This window comes from Anabrus simplex, chromosome 6 (assembly GCF_040414725.1).
Source record: "Anabrus simplex isolate iqAnaSimp1 chromosome 6, ASM4041472v1, whole genome shotgun sequence".
Taxonomy (NCBI): Eukaryota; Metazoa; Arthropoda; class Insecta; order Orthoptera; family Tettigoniidae; genus Anabrus; species Anabrus simplex.
In genome coordinates, this window is record NC_090270.1 from 24652300 (window position 1) to 24678749 (window position 26450).

At 41.6% G+C, this 26450-nt stretch overlaps 1 protein-coding gene across 1 annotated transcript in view; it reads right to left on the reverse strand.

Moving 5' to 3' along the window:
* The window catches only part of LOC137501278 (neuropilin and tolloid-like protein 1), a 511795-nt gene that overhangs the window by 36047 nt on the left and 449298 nt on the right, over positions 1–26450 (reverse strand). The gene's annotated exons all lie outside the window — the stretch shown is intronic.

Sequence of the window (26450 nt, forward strand, 5' to 3'; positions counted from 1 at the left end):
AGTCATCCATCCATACCTTAAATCACTGCCTGTACGGTTGCTAGGTAACATTATCTGGCCATCCATCCATACATTACACCACAGCCTGCACGGTTGCTAGGTAACATTGCCTGGCCATCCATCCATACATTACATCACAGCCTGCACGGTTGCTAGGTAACATTGTCTGGCCATCCATCCATACATTACATCACAGACTGCACGGTTGCTAGGTAACATTGTCCGGCCATCCATCCATACATTACATCACAGCCTGCACGGTTGCAAGGTAACATTGTCCGGCCATCCATCCATACCTTACATCACAGCCTGCACGGTTGCTAGGTAACATTGTCCGGTCATACTTCCTTACCTTACATCACAGCCTGCACGGTTGCTAGGTAACATTGACTGGCCATCCATCCATACTTTACATCAGAGCCTGCATCGTTGCTAGGTAACATTGTCTGGCCATCCATCCATTTTGCTAGGGGCTTTACTTCGCGCCGACACAGATAGGTCTTATGGCGACGATGGGATAGGAAAGGCCTAGGAGTTGGAAGGAAGCGGCCGTGGCCTTAATTAAGGTACAGCCCCAGCATTTGCCTGGTGTGAAAATGAGAAACCACGGAAAACCATTTTCAGGGCTGCCGATAGTGGGATTCGAACCTACTATCTCCCGGATGCAAGCTCACAGCCGCGCGCCTCTACGCGCACGGCCAACTCGCCCGGTACCATCCATCCATACCTTACATCACAGCCTGCATGGTTGCTATGTAATATTGTCTGGTCATCCATCCACACTTTACAGCACGGCCTGCATGGTTGCTATGTAACATTGTCTGGTCAACCATCCATACCTTACATCACAGCATGCATGGTTGCTATGTAACATTGTCTGGTCATCCATCAATACCTTACATCACAGCCTGCATGGTTGCTATGTAACATTTTCTGGTCATCTATCCATACTTTACGTCACAGCATGCATGGTTCCTATGTAACATTGTCTGGTTATCCATCCATACTTTACATCACAGCATGCATGGTTGCTATGTAACACTGTCTGGTCATCCATCCATACCTTACATCACAGCATGCATGGTTGCTAGGTAACATTGTCTGACCATCCATCCATACTTTACATCACAGTCTGCGTAGTTGCTATGTAACATTGTCTGGCCATCCATCCATACTTTACATCACAGCCTGCATGGTTGCTATGTAACATTGTCTGGTCATCCGTCCATACTTTACATCACAGCATGCATGGTTGCTATGTAACATTGTCTGGTCATCCGTCCATACTTTACATCACAGCCTGCATGGTTGCTATGTAACATTGTCTGGTCATCCGTCCATACTTTACATCACAGCATGCATGGTTGCTATGTAACACTGTCTGGTCATCCATCCATACCTTACATCACAGCATGTATGGTTGCTAGGTAACATTGTCTGACCATCCATCCATACTTCACATGACAGTCTGCGTAGTTGCTATGTAACATTGTCTGGCCATCCATCCATACTTTACATCACAGCATGCATGGTTGCTATGTAACACTGTCTGGTCATCCATCCATACTTTACATCACAGCCTGCATGGTTGCTATGTAACATTGTCTGGTCATCCATCCATACTTTACATCACAGCATGCATGGTTGCTATGTAACACTGTCTGGTCATCCATCCATACCTTACATCACAGCATGTATGGTTGCTATGTAACATTGTCTGGTCATCCGTCCATACTTTACATCACAGCATGCATGGTTGCTATGTAACATTGTCTGGTCATCCGTCCATACTTTACATCACAGCCTGCATGGTTGCTATGTAACATTGTCTGGTCATCCGTCCATACTTTACATCACAGCATGCATGGTTGCTATGTAACATTGTCTGGTCATCCATCCATACTTTACATCACAGCCTGAATGGTTGCTATGTAACATTGTCTGGTCATCCATCCATACCTTACATCACAGCCTGCATGTTTGCTAGGTAACATTGTCTGGTCATCCATCCATACTTGAATTCACAGCATGCATGGTTGCTAGGTAACATTGTCTGGCCATCCATCCATACTTCACATCACAGTCTGCGTATGTGCTCTGTAACATTTTCTGGCCATACATCCATACTTTACATCACAGCATGCATGCTTGCTAGGTAACATTGTTTGGCCATCCGTCCGTAATTCACATCACAGCCTGCGTAGTTGATATGTAACTTTGTCTGGCCGTCCATCCATACTTTACATCACAGCCTGCATGTTTGCTATGTAACACTGTCTGGTCATCCATCCATACCTTACATCACAGCACGTATGGTTGCTATGTAACATTGTCTGGTCATCCGTCCATACTTAACATCACAGCATGCATGGTTGCTATGTAACATTGTCTGGTCATCCGTCCATACTTTACATCACGGCCTGCATGGTTGCTATGCAACATTGTCTGGTCATCCATCCATACCTTAAATCACTGCCTGTACGGTTGCTAGGTAACATTATCTGGCCATCCATCCATACATTACACCACAGCCTGCACGGTTGCTAGGTAACATTGCCTGGCCATCCATCCATACATTACATCACAGCCTGCACGGTTGCTAGATAACATTGTCTGGCCATCCATCCATACATTACATCACAGACTGCACGGTTGCTAGGTAATATTGTCCGGCCATCCATCCATACCTTACATCACAGCCTGCATGGTTGCTGGGAAACATTGTCCGGTCATCCATCCATACTTTACATCACATCATGCATGGTTGCTACGTAACATTGTCTGGTCTTCCATCCATACCTTACATCACAGCATGCATGGTTGCTATGTAACATTGTCTGGTCATCCATCAATACCTTACATCACAGCCTGCATGGTTGCTATGTAACATTTTCTGGTCATCTATCCATACTTTACGTCACAGCATGCATGGTTCCTATGTAACATTGTCTGGTTATCCATCCATACTTTACATCACAGCATGCATGGTTGCTATGTAAAACTGTCTGGTCATCCATCCATACCTTACATCATAGCATGCATGGTTGCTAGGTAACATTGTCTGACCATCCATCCATACTTTACATCACAGTCTGCGTAGTTGCTATGTAACATTGTCTGGCCATCCATCCATACTTTACATCACAGCCTGCATGGTTGCTATGTAACATTGTCTGGTCATCCGTCCATACTTTACATCACAGCATGCATGGTTGCTATGTAACATTGTCTGGTCATCCGTCCATACTTTACATCACAGCCTGCATGGTTGCTATGTAACATTGTCTGGTCATCCGTCCATACTTTACATCACAGCATGCATGGTTGCTATGTAACACTGTCTGGTCATCCATCCATACCTTACATCACAGCATGTATGGTTGCTAGGTAACATTGTCTGACCATCCATCCATACTTCACATGACAGTCTGCGTAGTTGCTATGTAACATTGTCTGGCCATCCATCCATACTTTACATCACAGCATGCATGGTTGCTATGTAACACTGTCTGGTCATCCATCCATACTTTACATCACAGCCTGCATGGTTGCTATGTAACATTGTCTGGTCATCCATCCATACTTTACATCACAGCATGCATGGTTGCTATGTAACACTGTCTGGTCATCCATCCATACCTTACATCACAGCATGTATGGTTGCTATGTAACATTGTCTGGTCATCCGTCCACACTTTACATCACAGCATGCATGGTTGCTATGTAACATTGTCTGGTCTTCCGTCCATACTTTACATCACAGCCTGCATGGTTGCTATGTAACATTGTCTGGTCATCCGTCCATACTTTACATCACAGCATGCATGGTTGCTATGTAACATTGTCTGGTCATCCATCCATACTTTACATCACAGCCTGAATGGTTGCTATGTAACATTGTCTGGTCATCCATCCATACCTTACATCACAGCCTGCATGGTTGCTAGGTAACATTGTCTGGTCATCCATCCATACTTGAATTCACAGCATGCATGGTTGCTAGGTAACATTGTCTGGCCATCCATCCATACTTCACATCACAGTCTGCGTATTTGCTCTGTAACATTTTCTGGCCATACATCCATTCTTTACATCACAGCATGCATGGTTGCTAGGTAACATTGTTTGGCCATCCGTCCGTAATTCACATCACAGCCTGCGTAGTTGATATGTAACTTTGTCTGGCCGTCCATCGATACTTTACATCACAGCCTGCAATGTTGCTATGTAACATTGTCTGGTCATCCATCCATACTTTATATCACGGCATGCATGGTTGCTAGGTAACATTGTCTGGTCATCCATCCATACTTCACATCACAGTCTGCGTAGTTACTATGTAACATTGTCTGGCCATCCATCCATACTTTACATCACGGCCTGCATGGTTGCTATGCAACATTGTCTGGTCATCCATCCATACCTTACATCACAGCCTTCACAGTCGATAGGTAACATTGTCTGGTCATCCATCCCTACTTTACATCACAGACTGCATCGTTGCTAGGTAACATTGTCTATCCATCCGTCCATAATTCACATCACAGCCTGCGTAGTTGATATGTAACTTTGTCTGGCCATCCATCCATACTTTACATCACAGCCTGCATGGTTGCTATGTAACTTTGTCTGGCCGTCCATCCATACTTTACATCACAGCATGCATGGTTGCTAGGTAACATTGTCTGGTCATCCATCCATACCTTACATCACAGCATGCATGGTTGCTATGTAACATTGTCTGGTCATCCATCCATACTTTACATCACAGCATGCATGTTTGCTAGGTAACATTGTCTGGCCATCCATCCATACTTCACATCACAGTCTGCGTAGTTGCTATGTAACATTGTCTGGCCATCCAACCATACTTTATATCACAGCCTGCATGGTTGCTATGTAACATTGTCTGGTCATCCATCCATACTTTACATCACAGCATGCATGGTTGCTATGTAACACTGTCTGGTCATCCATCCATACTTTACATCACAGCATGCATGGTTGCGATGTAACACTGTCTGGTCATCCGTCCATACTTTACATCACAGCCTGCATGGTTGCTATGTAACATTGTCTGGTCATCCGTCCATACTTTACATCACAGCATGCATGGTTGCTATGTAACACTGTCTGGTCATCCATCCATACCTTACATCACAGCATGTATGGCTGCTAGGTAACATTGTCTGACCATCCATCCATACTTCACGTGACAGTCTGCGTAGTTGCTATGTAACATTGTCTGGCCATCCATCCATACTTTACATCACAGCATGCATGGTTGCTATGTAACACTGTCTGGTCATCCATCCATACTTTACATCACAGCCTGCATGGTTGCTATGTAACATTGTCTGGTCATCCGTCCATACTTTACATCACAGCATGCATGGTTGCTAGGTAACATTGTCTGGTCATCCATCCATACCTTACATCACAGCATGCATGTTTGCTATGTAACATTGTCTGGTCATCCATCCATACTTTACATCACAGCATGCATGTTTGCTAGGTAACATTGTCTGGCCATCCATCCATACTTTACATCACAGCCTGCATGGTTGCTATGTAACATTGTCTGGTCATCCGTCCATACTTTACTTCACAGCCTGCATGGTTGCTATGTAACATTGTCTGGTCATCCATCCATACTTTACATCACAGCCTGAATGGTTGCTATGTAACATTGTCTGGTCATCCATCCATACCTTACATCACAGCCTGCATGTTTGCTAGGTAACATTGTCTGGTCATCCATCCATACTTGAATTCACAGCATGCATGGTTGCTAGGTAACATTGTCTGGTCATCCATCCATACCTTACATCACAGCATGCATGGTTGCTAGGTAACATTGTCTGGCCATCCGTCCATACTTCACATCACAGTCTGCGTATGTGCTCTGTAACATTTTCTGGCCATACATCCATACTTTACATCACAGCATGCATGCTTGCTAGGTAACATTGTTTGGCCATCCGTCCGTAATTCACATCACAGCCTGCGTAGTTGATATGTAACTTTGTCTGGCCGTCCATCCATACTTTACATCACAGCCTGCATGTTTGCTATGTAACACTGTCTGGTCATCCATCCATACCTTACATCACAGCACGTATGGTTGCTATGTAACATTGTCTGGTCATCCGTCCATACTTAACATCACAGCATGCATGGTTGCTATGTAACATTGTCTGGTCATCCGTCCATACTTTACATCACGGCCTGCATGGTTGCTATGCAACATTGTCTGGTCATCCATCCATACCTTAAATCACTGCCTGTACGGTTGCTAGGTAACATTATCTGGCCATCCATCCATACATTACACCACAGCCTGCACGGTTGCTAGGTAACATTGCCTGGCCATCCATCCATACATTACATCACAGCCTGCACGGTTGCTAGATAACATTGTCTGGCCATCCATCCATACATTACATCACAGACTGCACGGTTGCTAGGTAATATTGTCCGGCCATCCATCCATACCTTACATCACAGCCTGCATGGTTGCTGGGAAACATTGTCCGGTCATCCATCCATACTTTACATCACATCATGCATGGTTGCTACGTAACATTGTCTGGTCTTCCATCCATACCTTACATCACAGCATGCATGGTTGCTATGTAACATTGTCTGGTCATCCATCAATACCTTACATCACAGCCTGCATGGTTGCTATGTAACATTTTCTGGTCATCTATCCATACTTTACGTCACAGCATGCATGGTTCCTATGTAACATTGTCTGGTTATCCATCCATACTTTACATCACAGCATGCATGGTTGCTATGTAAAACTGTCTGGTCATCCATCCATACCTTACATCATAGCATGCATGGTTGCTAGGTAACATTGTCTGACCATCCATCCATACTTTACATCACAGTCTGCGTAGTTGCTATGTAACATTGTCTGGCCATCCATCCATACTTTACATCACAGCCTGCATGGTTGCTATGTAACATTGTCTGGTCATCCGTCCATACTTTACACCACAGCATGCATGGTTGCTATGTAACATTGTCTGGTCATCCGTCCATACTTTACATCACAGCCTGCATGGTTGCTATGTAACATTGTCTGGTCATCCGTCCATACTTTACATCACAGCATGCATGGTTGCTATGTAACACTGTCTGGTCATCCATCCATACCTTACATCACAGCATGTATGGTTGCTAGGTAACATTGTCTGACCATCCATCCATACTTCACATGACAGTCTGCGTAGTTGCTATGTAACATTGTCTGGCCATCCATCCATACTTTACATCACAGCATGCATGGTTGCTATGTAACACTGTCTGGTCATCCATCCATACTTTACATCACAGCCTGCATGGTTGCTATGTAACATTGTCTGGTCATCCATCCATACTTTACATCACAGCATGCATGGTTGCTATGTAACACTGTCTGGTCATCCATCCATACCTTACATCACAGCATGTATGGTTGCTATGTAACATTGTCTGGTCATCCGTCCATACTTTACATCACAGCATGCATGGTTGCTATGTAACATTGTCTGGTCATCCGTCCATACTTTACATCACAGCCTGCATGGTTGCTATGTAACATTGTCTGGTCATCCGTCCATACTTTACATCACAGCATGCATGGTTGCTATGTAACATTGTCTGGTCATCCATCCATACTTTACATCACAGCCTGAATGGTTGCCATGTAACATTGTCTGGTCATCCATCCATACCTTACATCACAGCCTGCATGGTTGCTAGGTAACATTGTCTGGTCATCCATCCATACTTGAATTCACAGCATGCATGGTTGCTAGGTAACATTGTCTGGCCATCCATCCATACTTCACATCACAGTCTGCGTATTTGCTCTGTAATATTTTCTGGCCATACATCCATTCTTTACATCACAGCATGCATGGTTGCTAGGTAACATTGTTTGGCCATCCGTCCGTAATTCACATCACAGCCTGCGTAGTTGATATGTAACTTTGTCTGGCCGTCCATCGATACTTTACATCACAGCCTGCAATATTGCTATGTAACATTGTCTGGTCATCCATCCATACTTTATATCACGGCATGCATGGTTGCTAGGTAACATTGTCTGGTCATCCATCCATACTTCACATCACAGTCTGCGTAGTTACTATGTAACATTGTCTGGCCATCCATCCATACTTTACATCACGGCCTGCATGGTTGCTATGCAACATTGTCTGGTCATCCATCCATACCTTACATCACAGCCTTCACAGTCGATAGGTAACATTGTCTGGTCATCCATCCCTACTTTACATCACAGCCTGCATCGTTGCTAGGTAACATTGTCTATCCATCCGTCCATAATTCACATCACAGCCTGCGTAGTTGATATGTAACTTTGTCTGGCCATCCATCCATACTTTACATCACAGCCTGCATGGTTGCTATGTAACTTTGTCTGGCCGTCCATCCATACTTTACATCACAGCATGCATGGTTGCTAGGTAACATTGTCTGGTCATCCATCCATACCTTACATCACAGCATGCATGGTTGCTATGTAACATTGTCTGGTCATCCATCCATACTTTACATCACAGCATGCATGTTTGCTAGGTAACATTGTCTGGCCATCCATCCATACTTCACATCACAGTCTGCGTAGTTGCTATGTAACATTGTCTGGCCATCCAACCATACTTTATATCACAGCCTGCATGGTTGCTATGTAACATTGTCTGGTCATCCATCCATACTTTACATCACAGCATGCATGGTTGCTATGTAACACTGTCTGGTCATCCATCCATACTTTACATCACAGCATGCATGGTTGCTATGTAACACTGTCTGGTCATCCATCCATACTTTACATCACAGCATGCATGGTTGCTAGGTAACATTGTCTGGCCATCCATCCATACTTCACATCACAGTCTGCGTAGTTGCTAGGTAACATTGTCTGGCCATCCATCCATACTTCACATCACAGTCTGCGTATTTGCTATGTAACATTTTGTGGCCATACATCCATACTTTACATCACAGCATGCATGTTTGCTAGGTAACATTGTCTGGCCATCCGTCCATAATTCACATCACAGCCTACGTAGTTGATATGTAACTTTGTCTGGACGTCCATCCATACTTTACATCACGGCCTGCATGGTTGGTATGTAACATTGTCTGGTCATCCATCCATACCTTACATCACAGCCTTCGCCGTCGATAGGTAACATTGTCTGGTCATCCATCCCTACTTTACATCACAGCCTGCATCGTTGCTAGGTAACATTTTCTGGCCATCCATCCATACCTTACATCACAGCCTGCGTGGTTGCTAGGTAACATTGTCTGGCCATCCATCCATACCTTACATCACAGCCTGCACGGTTGCTAGGTAACATTGACTGGCCATCCATCCATACCTTACATCACAGCCTGCATCTTTGCTAGGTAACATTGTCCGGCCATCCATCCATATCTTACATCCCAGCCTGCGTGGTTGCTAGGTAACATTGTCTGGCCATCGATCCATACCTTACATCACAGCCTTCACCGTCGCTAGGTAACATTGACTGGCCATCCATCCATACCTTACATCACAGCCTGCATCGTTGCTAGGTAACATTGTCCGGCCATCCATCCATATCTTACATCACAGCCTGCGTGGTTGCTAGGTAACATTGTCTGGCCATCGATCCATACCTTACATCACAGCCTTCACCGTCGCTAGGTAACATTGTCTGGCCATCCAGCCATACCTTACAACACAGCCTGTACTGTTTGTAAGTTACTCTTCAGTTCTAAAATCTGTGCCGGGAATCTTCCTGATGATAGCCAGGCTTTAGCACTTATTTATCTCAATAAGCACTGAGATGGGTGCGATTAGCTCAGTTTTTTGTGTGGCGGCTTCACTCCCGGAAGGCTGAGGCTCGAATCTCGGTCAATCCTGGATCGAAATTTTCATCGCATGAATAACGTGCCCTGGGTGGTTTCAGTGACCCCAGGAATAAGTAGGATATGCTGAAGGAGTTTTTTCTTGGGAATGAAGCACTGATATTTGCAGAATGGAATTCAAATGTTAATGGAAAGATAACTGTATATTACGGTTTAGTACGAGCATACGTGGTACAGAAATCTGGAATAGGGCTCCCAAATATCACCTGGAAATATTACTTGCTATACTGAAATAAGTTATTGGGTCTGGATGGAAACGGAGATTATCTTATTTTAAAGTGATAAATTTTAGTGAAAGCAGCCGCCTTAAAATAACAACAAGTAACGAAAAGTAAATATTAAATAATTTATTTGTTCTCAAAGGGTCGATTTGCGCGCACTCTACAGTTGTGCTGGTAATAGTGCTTGACCTGCTGTTTGATGTTCCTGTTACTTGTCATTAGATGGTATTCCTAATTATAATTAACATAAATATAAACTAAATAACAATTTTAAATATTATACCGCCTCTGTGGTGTAGTGGTTAGCGTGATTAGCTGCCACCCATGGAGGTCCGGGTTCGATTCCCGGCTCTGCCGCGAAATTTGAAAAGTGGTACGAGGGCTGGAACGGGGTCCACTCAGCCTCGGGAGGTCAACTGAGTAGAGGTGGGTTCGATTCCCACCTCAGCCATCCTCGAAGTGGTTTTCCGTGGTTTCCCAATTCACCTCCAGGCGAATGTCGGGATGGTACCTCACTTAAGGCCACGGCCGCTTCCTTCCCTCATCCTTGCCTATCCCTTCCAATCTTCCCATCCCCCTACAAGGCCCCTGTTCAGCATAGCAGGTGAGGCCGCCTGGTCGAGGTACTGGTCATACTCCCCAGTTGTATCCCCCGACCCAGAGTCTGAAGCTCCAGGACACTGCCCTTGAGGCGGTAGACGTTGGATCCATCGCTGAGTCCGAGGGAAAGCAGAAACCTGGAGGGTAAACAGATGATGATGATGATGATAAATATTATAATTAACGTGTAGCTGAGTGTAGAGTTAGGCTACCCCTGAATGTAAATACAGTGATTCTAGAAATTCTGTTAACTGTGATGTAACAGACAGACAAACAAATATTGGTCTCAATCTATCCTGAAAGTTTGTTCCCCTTATCCGAATTAAGTAATGAAGTATAAGGCAACAATTTGAATTATACTGGCAGAATTGCAAATTAATTTGTATATAAGCATATCATAATCACTATTACACTTCCTCATTCCTGAGTGTCATGACCCGACCGTCTCTGCTGGAGCTTCAACATCTCGGGCGAACTTCGGTTTTCCTCACAGTACACTGGAAAGGTAAACTGATGGTAGTCTTCACTTGTCCTATCCACCTGCTTGCAGTGCTTCCCCGTGGTCCATTCCCCTCAACCGTCCCTGTATTTTCACCAGGTCATCCCTTCAATCGTCCAAGGATCTGCAGTATTCTTGCATTAATACGATAAGGAAGTCGTTTTGTAATCTTCAGGTCGTGATGAATGGACTCATTGCTCTTTCCTTCGGTCTAAATAACAGGTAGCATTACCAGCCAGCGCCACATTTCAAAGGTAGAGATGCTTTTCCTGTTCAAAGTCTTTACGGAGAATATAAGTGTTTCAACGAGATAAACCATTGTATTAAACTCTCCTGTTCTTCCAGATCTTAGTTAATTCCATTATTTAACTATCCCGATCCTTGGCTGAAAGGTCAGTGTTGAGACCTTTGGTTCAAAGTGTTCCGTATTCGATTCTCGGCCGGATTAGGGATTTTAGTCGTGCCGTGTTAAAGGGACACTATAGTAAAATTTCATGAATTTCGAGGTAAATATCAAAATTGGGTTTAGAACTCTAAAATATATCCTAATATGTGTTCTTTCGAAAAATGCTTTTATATTTTAAATGCCGCCATTTTTAAAGCCCACAGAGCCTCCTTTAAATGGTGCTGCGCTAGCATTTAACTGTCCCATGCTCTACTGGACACGCCCCTCCAGTTGCTGCTTTCTCATTCTTACGTCTCTCTCATTTGGATTTCAAATGCAATCTAAGAATTGAGGAGCAGATGTGGTATTCCGTATGTTCTAGTTTTAAAAATAATGCATCAGATGGACTGCTACAAAGATGTACAAAAGGGAAGACACAAAATCCAAATGAGGGCCTTCACAGTGATTTTTGGAATAATTGTCCAAAATAAGTATTTGTTATTAGGAATAAACTTCCGTTTGGTATTGTGAGTGCTGTAAGTGAGTTTAATATGGAGTGTGTTAGAAAACTAGAAGTCCTTCAGTCAATCAGAGGGAAGCCAGTACTAACTTCTGCTGTGGACTTCAGTCACCAGCGAGACCAAAGGCGCACACAGCAAAGCAGGATAAGGAGCTCAGGTGAAAGCAAAGAGCTAAGGAAAAATAATAAGGTGATGAAAATATCACTGGAGGAGAGAAGAAAGAAGTTTATGCTGGACAGTTCTAAAGTAGATGAAGTTACATAGATTTTTATTTTGCATTTTATGGCTTAGCAAAATCTTCATGATTTCTTTCAGAAAAATTATCCCTTATCATGCAATTTTTGTCTGATGTAGGTGAAAGTTTTCACAGTAGTAGTTAGATAGTTGATGCATAAATATCAATGTGCATTTTGCTGTTTAAGGTGATTCAGTTTTTTTGACCCACAAAATGTTATGTGTACACATATTTTTATAAATAGTTTAAACATTAAAAATACACAAAAATCTACAGGACAATATATTTCTCAAACAACAAACTCTGATGCGGATGTTTGTTGGGATAACTATACGGCATATTTCTGCAGCATTTGGTGCCAAATGGAAAAATATTGTGATGCAAGGGACTTGTTTTAACGATGCTGGTGAAAGGAAAGTAAAAAAATTCCTACTCAAAAAGTTTTAAAGGTACAATATTGAAAGTTGGTTGGATTACTATATCTGAGGAGTTAAACCTCAGAAAAAAATGGTAAAAATTCATTGAAAAATGTAGAAGTTAGAAATTTCACGATAGTGTCCCCTTAATTCGTTTGTTTCGGCGACTGGTATCTTGTGCTTTTCCTCTTCATATTCACAAAACACACCAGACTACCAACCACCATAGAAACACGGTATGGTGAATACATCTATCGAGGTCGAGTTGTGTCAAGAAGGGCATTCGCAAATAAAACAGGGCCAATTCCACAATTGTCACACAGTTCGCACACGCTATCTCATCACAGAGTGGATCAGTTAATAAAGGGGAAGAAGAATAAGATATACATTATTAAAACCCTATAACAGCTTAATTTCGAAGGGTGGCAGAGCATTTTCAGTGAGGAGTTCATGTATCAAGTCTCCAGATGTATTCAGTCGAGACATATGGATACCTTAAGAACAGTTCTTTTGTAGTTAGCGTAACTCTCATTGACACAGACACAGACGATGCACAGTGTGTAATTTCAGGAATCTAGCCAGCCAAAAATCGTATCCCGGAAACTAATCGACCGATTTACATAAAACTTAGCATACCACTGCTGTTATTGCAGACAATCAAGGGTGTGGAAAATCAACTGCAATGAACAAGTTAGTACGCCAAGTAGAGAATTAGTAATTTTGTTATTCAATTCTTTTTCCTTATAACTTTAAGAAATTAAATAGATGTTAATAGTGGGAAATGCTTTTTAGAATGTTTAGAAACAGATACTGGAATACATGTACTTACCAAACAATTTAGTCATTAGATGCAGTTCCATCAGAATCGCTAAGTACACTGTCATTATCTCCTTCTGCAGAACTAGATACAGGAGGCTCACATGGTCGAGTCTGGTCCTTAAAATGGGGATTAACTCACTTTTCATCCCTTTGGGATTCGAATATTTGAAACATTCTTACTCATTTCTTGCTTACGACATAAGGAAAATTAACTACCGAAATTTCACGTTTATTGATACAACAGTTTTTGACTGGTAATTGATAAGCGAGTGAGTCATTCGTTCGTTCATTCATTCATTCAGTCAGTCAGTCAGTCAGTCAGTCAGTCAGTCAGTCAGTCAGTCAGTCAAACGAAGCCTTCTACACACAGCATATACTGTAGATATAAATGGACAACTGTTGTGTCCAATCAAGCGTTGAGAGGGAAACTGTAGAGGCAATGCTTTTATTCTCTCTAACATATTGAGGATATTTTTGAAAAACAGACCTCGCAAACTGGTTGTAGTGTTCCATTACGCAGGGGATTTGATAATAAACCGTCAAATCCCAGGGCAGTTAAAAGGGAGAGTATATTACCCTCCAATATTTAACATTCAATTATTGTGGTAATTATAGTATTAATTGGGTAGTATATTGGAAATCAATTAGTGTTATTTACCTGGGTTGTGTGCGATCTCGTTAACTACTGGAAAGTGACATGAAAGTGCTGGCCGGTGGCATTCGTGCGCTCTGTGGCTTTCCTCACTCTCTGTTAAGTGATGAGGTGACCATACACTTTCATTACCCTCAAATTAAGTGTTTCGTTTGATCTACAAGGCTCTCTTTTGTTCCACTATTCAACATGACACATCAAAGTTACAGTTATGTCAACTACTACTGTATAAGAGGAATCGATATAGAATATTGACAGCGAACATAGAATTATCGATTGATTCATATAATGGAATCTGTCCGAGGTTATTTCTTGACATTGGTACACGCAAGCACAGAAATGGTGTCCCGACATATACTATCAACACTGCCCCACTCAAGTACAGAAATGGAGGGAAGAGAGTGAACCGGTACTGTTGAAGGCACAGTGTGTGTATTACTATACATCCACTACTGTGCCGATTTCACTCACAACAGTCTTGTAGCGGGCTGTCTACCTACAGTAATGCGTTAATCGAGGAGGCCATGCTTTGTTTATATCCGGACTCTATTTCTGTGCTTGCGTGTACTATTGATGCATGTCTACCCTGGCATAACCGACAGAAAAATATATCTTGCGCTGAAGTCTCGGTCTCATTTATGGCTGTGGCAGTTTGGAAGTCGCTGGGGTATGGATGGTGCTGAGTAATGACTTCGAGAACACGATCAGTGAGTCCAGATGTAGTGAAAGATCCTACTCATGGAGCCAGTCGTACTGAAATAGTGATTTCCGGTTTTGTGGTAAAGCACTGCAGAGTTGAGGGATGCAGAATGTGTCTCGGTCTGCAAGTGGCCACGGTTGGTCCGTGATCGGACCGCTCTGTAGTCCGACCGACCATACGAACAGAGGAGTGGTGGCCACGGATTTAGCATGGCTCTACGTCTCTGTATTCAGGAGACGGGAGGGGCTGTCTTGAGAATCTATTTCCGTGATTTTACATTCTCCTCCACTAAGGCGAAAGCCGGAGCATTTCCTAGTATAGGCCACGTCCGCCAACTCTCTCACCTTCACCTTCTCCTGGCCTGAGAGATGGCGTTACAGTCTAGGAGGCCCGCCTCCCCCTTCAGGGGAGTAATAAAACATTTTAGTAGTAGTGGCACAGGAGAACTATGTAACATTTCAGGTGTAGTAAACGCGTGTGGCCTCCATAGAGGCCTGGCAGAGTTCCTGCGTCTATGAAAATTTAGACCTACCTAAGATGAATAGCAATGATGAATTGAACCGAAGACCTTCTCCACCAAACGCCAGTACACTAAGCATTTAGCTATGGAGACGGATACGGCGTTTGGTGCTACTTGAGAGTAAGAATGTCAACACAAGTAGCTGTGAGCTTGCGTTCGGGGGATGGCGGGTTCGAACCCCACTGTCGGCAACCCTGAAGTTGTTGTTTCCTAGGTTTCCCCTATTAACGCTAGATGAATACAGGGGTTGTACCTTAATTAAGGCTGCGACCGCTCCCTTATCCCTCTCAGCCCTTTACTATCCATCGTTGCCGTAAGACCTATCTATGTCGGTGCGACGTAAAGCAATTTGAAAAAACACTTTACGCATGCTACATTTTCCATGTTGTACAGTACATTTAACAAAAACGTCACATTTTCAATTGTGAGCTTATTTCGCTCTCCCTTCCACTGAAAATTGTCTCTACACCTTCGTTATGTGCAGGTATGGCAAAGTAGTACTGTAAGACACTTAACCATTCGAAACAATCGACATTCTTCTTCTTCTTCTCCTTCTATTCTAGCCTATTTCAATCCACTGCTCGATATAAGGCTCTTCCATATGCTTCGATCGTCTTCGGTCTTGAGCCACTTGGAACCAGCGTGTTCCAGCCAACAGCTTTATGTCGTCGAGCCATCTCTTCTGGGGTCTTTCAATGCCTCTTTTGTGTTCTCGTGGTCTCCAGGGAACAATCCTAGAGGTCTACCTGTTGTAGTCTTGTCGAGCTATGTGTCCTACTCATTGGCATTTTAGTCTTGCTACTCTCTCTAGGATGTCTGTTACATTCGTTCTTCTCCTAATGTCCTCTGAACGGATCTTATCCCCAAGGCTGATCCCTAGCATCTGTCGCTCCATGGCTCGTTGTGTTCGCTGAAGCTTGCGAGCACTTGCCTTAGTCAGAGTCATCCTTTCTAGGCCGTAAGTAGTAACTGGCAGCTCGCGCGTATTATTAACCTTTGTCTTCAGGTTAATTGAAACATCCTTGTTGGTCAGGATGAATCTTAGTTTTCGGAATGCAATCCAACTCATACCTATTCTGCGAGGAATTTCTACACGTTGGATATCTTTTCCAAGTTTTATCTTGTGTCCAATATAGATGTACTCACCGACAGCTTCTATATATTGGTTTCCCATTTTAAGTGTTTCACTGTCTGGGCTTATTATTTTCGTTTTATGTGAATTGGTGCCATTTCGGTGCAATACTTTTCCCTACTAAAGCTGTATAGTTCATCAAAAAGTACAGAATCAACTATAATAATAATAATAATAATAATAATAATAATAATAATAATAATAATAATAATAATAATAATAATAGTAGTAATAATACTAATAATAAAATAAATAAAATACTTTTAAGAATACCACACATAATTCCACTACTTGCCAACATATCTCCTTTTCACGAGTTAACCAGTGACATACAAATCAGAACTGAGTGGCGCCTTCATTGTTGTCAACCTTAAAATGAGTTCAGTAAAGACTCGCTAGAGGGCAGATAGCAAATAAAATATCTATAAAATACAAATCGTGAAGAATTAGCTAGAAGGCTGGATAACCGTAAGTATTTTTATCCCCATGTATTGACTGCTAGGGACCAAAATAAATTCAAAACATATTAAATAATTTGATGTTAGATGGAAATAGATACATATTTTGAGCCAGCCCCTCCCCCCTACGTTTCCACGAATCTGATTAAGATTCACAGAATGTCATACTACCGCTCATATTGGACATTTTCAATCAAACGGTAGTTCACTACTACGATCACATCATTACTTTCAGATCTGAACGTACAAATGTGAGCACATGACTTGGTTACACTGAATTTCGAATGCATGGTATGGTGATATTTTTGGCTCTATCTCGTGAAAAGTATCTGCTTGCCTATTTAAAATAAGGGCATGTGATCAGACCCATATGCTGTTCAGTTGCAGATTTGCCTACAACTGTCGCAAATTATGCTTCAAGTTACAAAACACTTGACCATAATGGAAGACGGTGTCTCAAGGGCTGCAAAAATATTCGATAGACGACGAATCGGGTGATCTCCCAGTGGGTGGGTGCGGTACAATGATACCCACAGTTTCCCCTGCCTGCCTTAAAAGGCGACCACTACTACGAAGATTACGACCTCCAAACTACCAGCACCACCATCACCAAATCAGGTGATGAAAGAAACAATTGAAATGTGAATTCTGGAAGACCTGAAATGTATGCGGGCCTTTGTACATTCATAGACGTCTGAAAACGAATCTCATGGAGATAAGGTAGTTAGTTAATAATGTTTTATTTTTCCTCACTAGATTAAGCCCTTGTGGCCTTCTCTTCCATTTAAGCAGGCACTGAAATATGCATATATACATTACATTTAATTGTTTCACAATAATTAGATTCAATACAAATTAATTAAATTAATTAAATTAAATTAAGATGAAATAAATTAGATACAAAAGAAGGATACATTCTTAATACTAATATCCTTCGTCTCAAAAAAGGAGTGGTACATAAAATTTAATAACATTTGAAAAACAAATCGGGTAAGAATTTTAGACTAATCTTCTACCAGGACATCCATGACAACAGGATGGTTGTTAGTAGCAGCATCAAGTTTACAGATGATCCTTAATGGTGCATAAAATGTCTCCGAAGTGCTTCCTTGAAAGTGCGAATAGCGTCTAACCCTGTCATACTTTCGGGAAGGAGGTTCCATTCACGGCAGGCAATTACTGTGAATGATTTGTCGATGATGGCATTATTAGTAGATCTGGTGTTAAGGGCACGTGTCTGTGAAGATCACAGTAAAGTACTGGAAAATTACTATATTTGCCACCATAATTTGGACAGAAATAGTTTTTATAGGTGGACAAAAAATTATCATCTGCAATTAATGATCATCCGAGGTTGTTAATAGCTTATTAGTTACTGGTTATATGACAGTTTATTCCTTGCAATGCTTTTCATAACTGAAAATTCACTCCCAGCTGTCGGAAGGGTAAGCTCGGGAACTACTCATGTGACATGAATTATATTTTTACAGCTACTACCCACAGCATGTAGGTACAATGTAGACTACAATCACTATATTTGTTAATATATTTTTTTGACAGAAAAGCTCAAATGTCGTTATTCAAATTTCATCAATTTTGTCGAAAACTTGATGGCCCTTAATGTCATAAATAAAGGGCTATATTCGTGATTATAGTCCATGATTTCACATTGAAACAGTGTGCCGAATTTAGTTTATATGTCATTAATAGTTATAGAAACAGTAAAAGTAATATTGTAAAAAATAATCTTTTACAGGAGAGAGAATACAAAGTAAGAAATGTAAGTCCAATACATCAGTAACCATTAATGATAGACCAAGTAAATTTGGCACACTGTTTCAATGTGCAATTGTCTCAATAGGTCTACAATCATGAATATAGCTGTTTATTTATGAAAATAGGCCATCAAATATTCGACAAAATTTGAGAATGTTTGAATAGAATATTTGACATTTTCCTACAAAAAGCTATTTTACCCAAATATCATTGTAGTCTATGATGTGGATAGCAGCTGTAAAAATATAATTTATGTCACATGAGTAGTTTCCGAGTTTACCCTCCCGACCTCTTGGAGTGAATTTGCAATGTTAAAAAAGACCGAAAAGAACAAAATGTCATACAATTTTCTATGAAGTCTAACCGGTGTATAATTCGCTAATAGAGATCTACAGTTTTCATTCATTGCACATGATAATTATTGCCCACCTAGAATAAGAATTTCTGTCCAAATTATGATGGAAAAGACAGTGATTTTCCAATACTTTACCGTGACTTTTACAGGTATGTGCCCTTAAGACTGTGATAAGAAGAGAGGTATTTTGAAGTAAGGTAAACTGGCTGTGAAGGTACCATAGCAAAGCTGTCATATTTCAATGGATTATGGACAAAAACTGCGTATGCAAGTAATCTTCCTTGTTACACTACGTTCTATTACTTCTGACAGTAAAATTAAAATGCCTCAAATGACGACAATTTTAGTGCTTTTCGACGGAAAGATTCGCTGAACTTCGCTTCTTTCAGAAACCAAGAACACAAAAGAAGTCATGTTAAAATACTTTTTATTTAAAATAGAGTTTCCCTATAGAGAAACGTCCTCATCGGGGTCTGTATTCATTTTAATACATTTAAAAACAATTAAAATTGAATGTAAGCTCAAAAATTAAGACGTTACCATTTTGGCAAGTCGTAAAAGTGAATAACGATCGGCAGTGATGAAAGAACTCTGGACCCAAGCCTCCGGACCGTGTGCGGCATATAGCCTTTAAATCCTCATTTTCATCTTACCTCTCTCCTGACTTGCTCCTCGGGCATTATTAAACAAGCTTTCTCTGTCGTCACTCGCCTGGAGCTGGCGCAGACATTCCGCTGAGCACTTCACTGCTGGGGGGCTCGTGCCATAGAACACTGAGAGGCTGCATCAGAGAGTGCTCTGCTGATTCAGGACAGCTTCTTACAAATCTCACCAGACGAATAAAATAGCAAGCTTTAAAAGTATAAAAAAATAGAACGAGTTGGCCTTGCGGTTAGGGTCACGTAGTTGTGAGCTTACGTTCGTGAGATATTGGGTTCGAATCTCATCGTCGGCATTCCTGATGACGGTTTTCTGTGATTTCCTAATTTCACTTCAGGCAAGTGCTGAGCTGTATATTAATTAAGGCCGCAACCTTCCCATTCCGTGCCCTTTGCAATCAGTGTGTCGTCGAAATCCTTCGACTTATTAACGCGAGGTTAAACCAAACACAAAGTATAACGAATATAACTATCTGCATTAAAATAATATTTTAAGACAGCCGAATTGTAATAGTAATGTTTCCGACACATATTTTAGTTTCGAAGTAAGTTACTTTTTCACACTATTTCTCCTCAAGTTCGCAAGCACATTTCAACAATGTGATAGATATGGTTATTTATGCAACTCGTGCTTAAAATGTACCAACATTTTATTAGTGTATAGATTTAAGTAAGTGACGTTGGGGATTCCTTAAATTACACGAACGCAAACATTTAACGTCGCAACAAGAATACCGGCTGGATGATATCGAAGTCATGGTAATTTAATGTTTGGCGCTAGAGGAATCATTCCTCTCTTTTTCGACCATTTCTGGAAATCATTTAACCTTAATCAGACATTCATAAAATAAAATGCTGTGACTGCCTTGAGATATTCCATCCAAATCCTGAAGAACCATATCTCCTAAACTTGTTAATGCAACAACATGCACTATGCCAAGTGTGCTAACCAACTCACGATTACTTTCAATATTCATGTTGTCATTTTGTATACGTTATCGTCAGGGGCAATCTATAGTTGGGAAAAGTCGAAACATATCATTTTATCTTTTGACGTAAATATTTATTTTGGCTTGGGTCGGCTGAAAATTTGCGTCACGAAATTAGCGATACAAAGTGTGTGTGACCTAGCAACCGTGCAGGCTGTGATCTGAAGTATTGATGGATGACCATGACTGAGAGATGCATTATCAAGGAGGGGCTTTACAGTAAAGATGGTGGATGTGATCTTACAGGCTGTGAGGTTAGCATTGAAAGAAATTATCATTTGATATTTCCTAAGGGAAATCGGATGCCATTTTATCATAACATGAATAATATTTGTAAGGAATGAAACATATTAAAAGGAAATCAAGTAATGTATAAAATATTAACTTTTATTTCATAGACATTGCAAGTATTCGTGAGGAAGGCAACGGAAAACCACCTTATATCAGTTTTTGTGGTTTCGTTATGACTGCATAATATTTTGCTGGTGTGATTCCATTCACCAATACTAACGACCCCCAGGAAGTTTCTCCTTCATCCTGGCGCACTCTCTGTAAAATATAATTAACTTTCTGAAACAATTTATTTTGTTATAGCTGTGTTATCGTTCCCTCAACTCTGAAGATCATGATCACCGAGGGGCAACATTTCTTTGACGATCTCTTGCCGGAAATATTTCGAAGGACGATCAATTTTTCTAAGGTGTGCCTCCCATGTCAGATAGTGCGTCCAAATACTTATAACGCTCTTTGTGTATATATTCACATGATTATGAGATTTAGCCGGTTTTTAATGGAATAATTGGTACGAAATGCTGTCCAAGGCGTACCCAAAATTCTTCGCCAACACAACATTTAAAAATAATTCCTTTTTCTGCAGGCCTGTAGTAGAAAGGGTTCAGTAGACGAGAACTAAAAATACCAGGCTGGATAGTACTCTCATTTTTAGTAGTAACGAGTTAGAGCGAAACTTCGATAAATGGGACAAATTGGTCATTACAATTTTGGCCATACCTCTTCTTATCTTAACCTGAGGCGCAAAGATATCTGAATTATAAATGACTCAACCAATGTATATCATTTCTGAGATGTTCTAAAATTCCTTGAAGATGCCTATGCACTTTGCAGGCTAATTTCAACAGTCATTATTTCGGTATTGTTCATGTAAATTTGCGGCTTTAGCAATAAAAGTTTCACATTATAATGTGCTGGTTTCCATTTGTATTTCAACAGGAAGTAATTACAGACTTATTGATGTTATGCGTGCTTTGTGAAGGCAGAAATATACACTTCAGTTCCTTCAAATTCCCCTCTCCAGTGGTACCTGAAACAGTTTGGTTATGTACGGAATTTCTTACACCGTGTAACTTTTGTTCTAATTATCCTAAGTCTACCGGAATGTAAGATTCTCTATTCAATGATACACACATTATAGCCCAGTACTTACATTAAAAGGTCGGTATGAATAGAATTCTCACACATTCCTACGGCAAAACTTTGTTCATAAGTGTCATAAGGCTGTTGTACCGTACTTCGGGCTTAGAGACACCTTCTGCCGGCATCCGACGTGAGGGGTCAGAATTGACATTTAGATGCTCAAAAAATAGATTTTTTAAATCATATGTTCACATTCTGAGCCCATCCCTTGGGGCGTTATTGATTTGGCCATTTTGTCAAATTTGATAAAATAATGCTTCTTCATACCTGACAGCAGAAAGTAAACAAGATATGCAAGTACTGTTACCTTTCCTGGTGTTCATTGCTCGGTTAAATCGCTCTCTAATCTCCTATCACTCCACTCGTCTGAAATCCGCCATACGAGGGTGAGAAAGAGGTAGGACGTACGGAGGCTGTAAATAACGCAGCGACAACGTAGTCCAGACACTCGCAGGAGATCGGGCGTGCGCAAATAGGATATTGGAGCGGTCAGATGGCGCTTTGTTGATCTGTTTTGTGGAATCAAGGGCATCAAATTTGGAATGTTGTTACTGGGTGGCATTGAAGTGAAGAGTATCGTTTTCAGCGCTATAAAGCCTGTTTTCAGAAGATCATCAGCGTTCGTGTATTAAAATCGAAGTTTCCGGTGGCAAAAATATACCAGAATGTTATCGACTATTACGTGTGGGGAGAATGCATTACCGTACAGCATGGTTGCACGGTAGGTCAAGGCGTAATGTCCGCTCAAGCTCTTATTGCAACCGTGGCATTGGGAGGTCTTGGAACACCCTCACCAGACACGAGTGCTCGTGACTTCGACCAGTTTCCGAAGTTGAAGGAACCCCCCTGATGCCACCGGTTTCTTGACGTGGCAACTGTACTCCGCGCAGTAGGGCACTCCATCGCTGTCATCAACAGAGAACGCCTTGCCAAGGGTCCCCAACGGCTTCCCGACATTTGGTAAAAGGTAATAGACTTTACTGTTGACTACAGTGAAGGAATGTAATAAAATTGCATTTGTTATCAATATTGCCACTATTTGATCCACAGAACTCGTATATGTGGATAGGGATTACACAGACCTGTTGTTCTAATGTATACACTATGAGCCTTGCATGTGCCCTTATATCAGCTACTTTTGTCAGAGAAATCTGTGAGAGGTTTAGTATTACGAATAAATATAAACCTTAAAATTACGAGAATACGGTGGACGAGTACTAAATAACCATTTGTAACCATAACGTAAAAGTTCCAAAGCAGTGGATACATGCCCAGATTTACAAGCTCGCACAGAATGAAGGCAATGTTTTCTGTGGCCAGCTCGAGCTGAATGGAGAACTTCCTTTACTTAGCCAGTGCACTTTTGGCAGCAACTGGATTTAGGATGTAGAGCCCAGTTCATTGTGCGGTTTTAATCCCTTTACATGGGGCTTTGAGAGTTAATGAGGCAATTTATGTATCTCTAGCAAGCGGTGGGACAATGGAAACCAGGAATATGTGCTCGGAGGCCACGCGTACACAGCCCTCCGGCCGGCTCACAGATCACCGCGGGCAATGAATGTCAACACCTTCAGGTATTTTAAAAAATCTCCTCAGAGTTTGATATTTACTGCTCGGCACTGTTATGGCACCCCAGCAGTGGACCGGGAGGGCGATGTCACGGCAGGGAGTTGAATGTAGCAAACCTACTTCCTCAAACGCAACAGGTCATGTGTAACTTCATGTCCGACTCGTTGGCTGAACGGTCAGCGTACTGGCCTTCAGTTCAGAGGGTCCTGGGTTCGATTCCCGGCCGGGTCGGGAATTTTAACCTTAATTGTCTAATTCCAATGGCACGGGGGCTGGGTGTATGTGTTGTCTTCATCGTCATTTCTTCCTCATCACGACGCGCAGGTCGCCTGCGGGAGTCAAATTGGAAGACCTGCATCTGGCGAGCCGAACCCATCCTGGGATATCCCGGAACTAAAAGCCATACGACATTTCATTTCATGTGTAACTTCATAAGCCTACATATACACTACATGTTCCGTTTTCCCATTTGTCAGTTATAATATCATAGTAATATCAGTAATGAGTATAAATACATTGAAAACAGTTTAGTAATATTAATAAAACAATAACGTCCGAGGTTAATCACTTGGTAGTTGATATCTGCGATAGGTGAAAGTTCACCTGAAGACGAATTAATCAAATGTTATGTATACAAAATGTTTGTGGTGCTTCAGTGGAATAAGAAACGCACCCTAGGCATTATATTTTCATAAAACGTTCTCACATTTATAAAATTGTAAAATGATAGACACGAAGACAGGGTAGAGGAGGATAATAAGGTAGGACATTAGCAAATACAGTAAATTAGGTGAGCTATTAGCGAAGAAAACAAGAAAAAATTCTAGAGAAATGGAAACGTGTTTAAAAACAACATGGAAACCAATGAACCGAACAAAAGGGGGATAGAAGGAAGGAAAGAGGGAAAGAAGAAAGAAATAAACGAATAAAGGTGGAAAGGAAGGGTGGACGGTAAGGTGAAAGGTAGGTAAGAAGGAAATTAGTAAGGAACGAAGGAAGGAAAGAAGGAAGGAAGGAAGGAAGGAAGGAAGGAAGGAAGGAAGGACGAAGGAATAGTTAGGAAGGAAGGCTGAGAATTTAGGAAAAAGGAAGGAAGGAATGAAGGAAGAAATAAGTAAAGGTAGGTAGGAAGAGAAGGAAATAAATGAAGGAAAGTAGGAGTGAAGAAATGAAGAAAAAAAAGAACGCAGGTAGGAAGGTAGGAAGGCTGGAAGGAAAGAAGGAAACGAGGAAGGAAGGACGGACGGACGGAAGGTAGGTAGGAAGGAAGGAAGGAAGGAAGGAAGGAAGGAAGGAAGGAAGGAAGGAAGGAAGGAAGGAAGGAAGGGGAAACGTAGAAACGTATGAGGGGCGAAGGAATAAATTTAGGAAAGAAAGGTGGGAGGTTAGGAGAAAGGAAGGAATGAAGGGATAAATAGAGCTAGTAGGAAGTAAAGGTAGGTAAGAAGGATGGAAATAATAAAGGAAGGCAGGAATATAGGAAGGCAGGAAGAAAAGAATTGAGTGTGGAAGGAAGGAAGGAAGGAAGGAAGGAAGGAAGGAAGGAAGGAAGGAAGGAAGGGAGGAAGGAACGTGGCTGATAAAACCACAGAAGTAATTAAGATTATATGTATTAAATGTACTGGTTGCAGACTGGAGCTGATAGTCACAAAACAACAATAACTCCTGACAATCGTTTTGCTAGCACGAGAAGCAGACGCTACCTGCCGTGTTGTTTAGCGCCCCGCCGTTGGTGGTGAGGACAAAAGTTCTCAACGGAGCAACGCTCATTTAGGGGTCATGTTTGCGGGATAAATATTTACAAACTGAATTCATTATGAGGTTCTCCACGCAGAAGTGGTATTCTGTCTGCTACTTGGAGACAACTTCAGAATATGCTTACGGCACCATCTTGATAAGAACTTCCAGAGATCTTCGTTACTACCTCTTGCAGTCTTGCCAGTTGTGACACGAAGGCAGGGAAATTAAATTTCACTTCGTGAGGAAATTGGAGAAGAATATTTTTACATCTGTCGTAAACTTAAAATGAGATTCAAAGTATTGAAGATTGTCATCTTATGTTATCAATACTCTGATTATGTCAGGAATAAGTAAATGATGAAAAGCCTTAATGGTACCACATTAGAAGGTCCTGATAAGAACATGACCTTGAGCACTTAGGAACATAAAGCAATCTTCCAACAGCGTTATATTATTTGTTGGGGGCGTAAGTCTTTCGGATTGTAATCCGTACGGCAGAAAAGTTCAGTCTGGTGAGGTCACAACCCGCTCTACAGCAGTGATAACACAGGTGTCCTTGCACTGGAATGGTTAAAAGTTAAGGCGGCAACTTGTCCATCCACGCCGTTAGGAGGATATGCATACCTTCCAGGCGTTGTAAATGGCGATACAAACGGACCAAAATATAAAGAGGATGGGTATATTTTATCTTCTTCTGAGTCCTTCTGCCTATGAATTCGTCCCAGTTTTACTGATGCATGGCCTTTTCCACGCCAACATTACGTGGAGGGATGTGTGATCTATTGCGTGTGTCTGTGATAGTTGGTTAGTGTGGTGTGTTATGTGTACAAG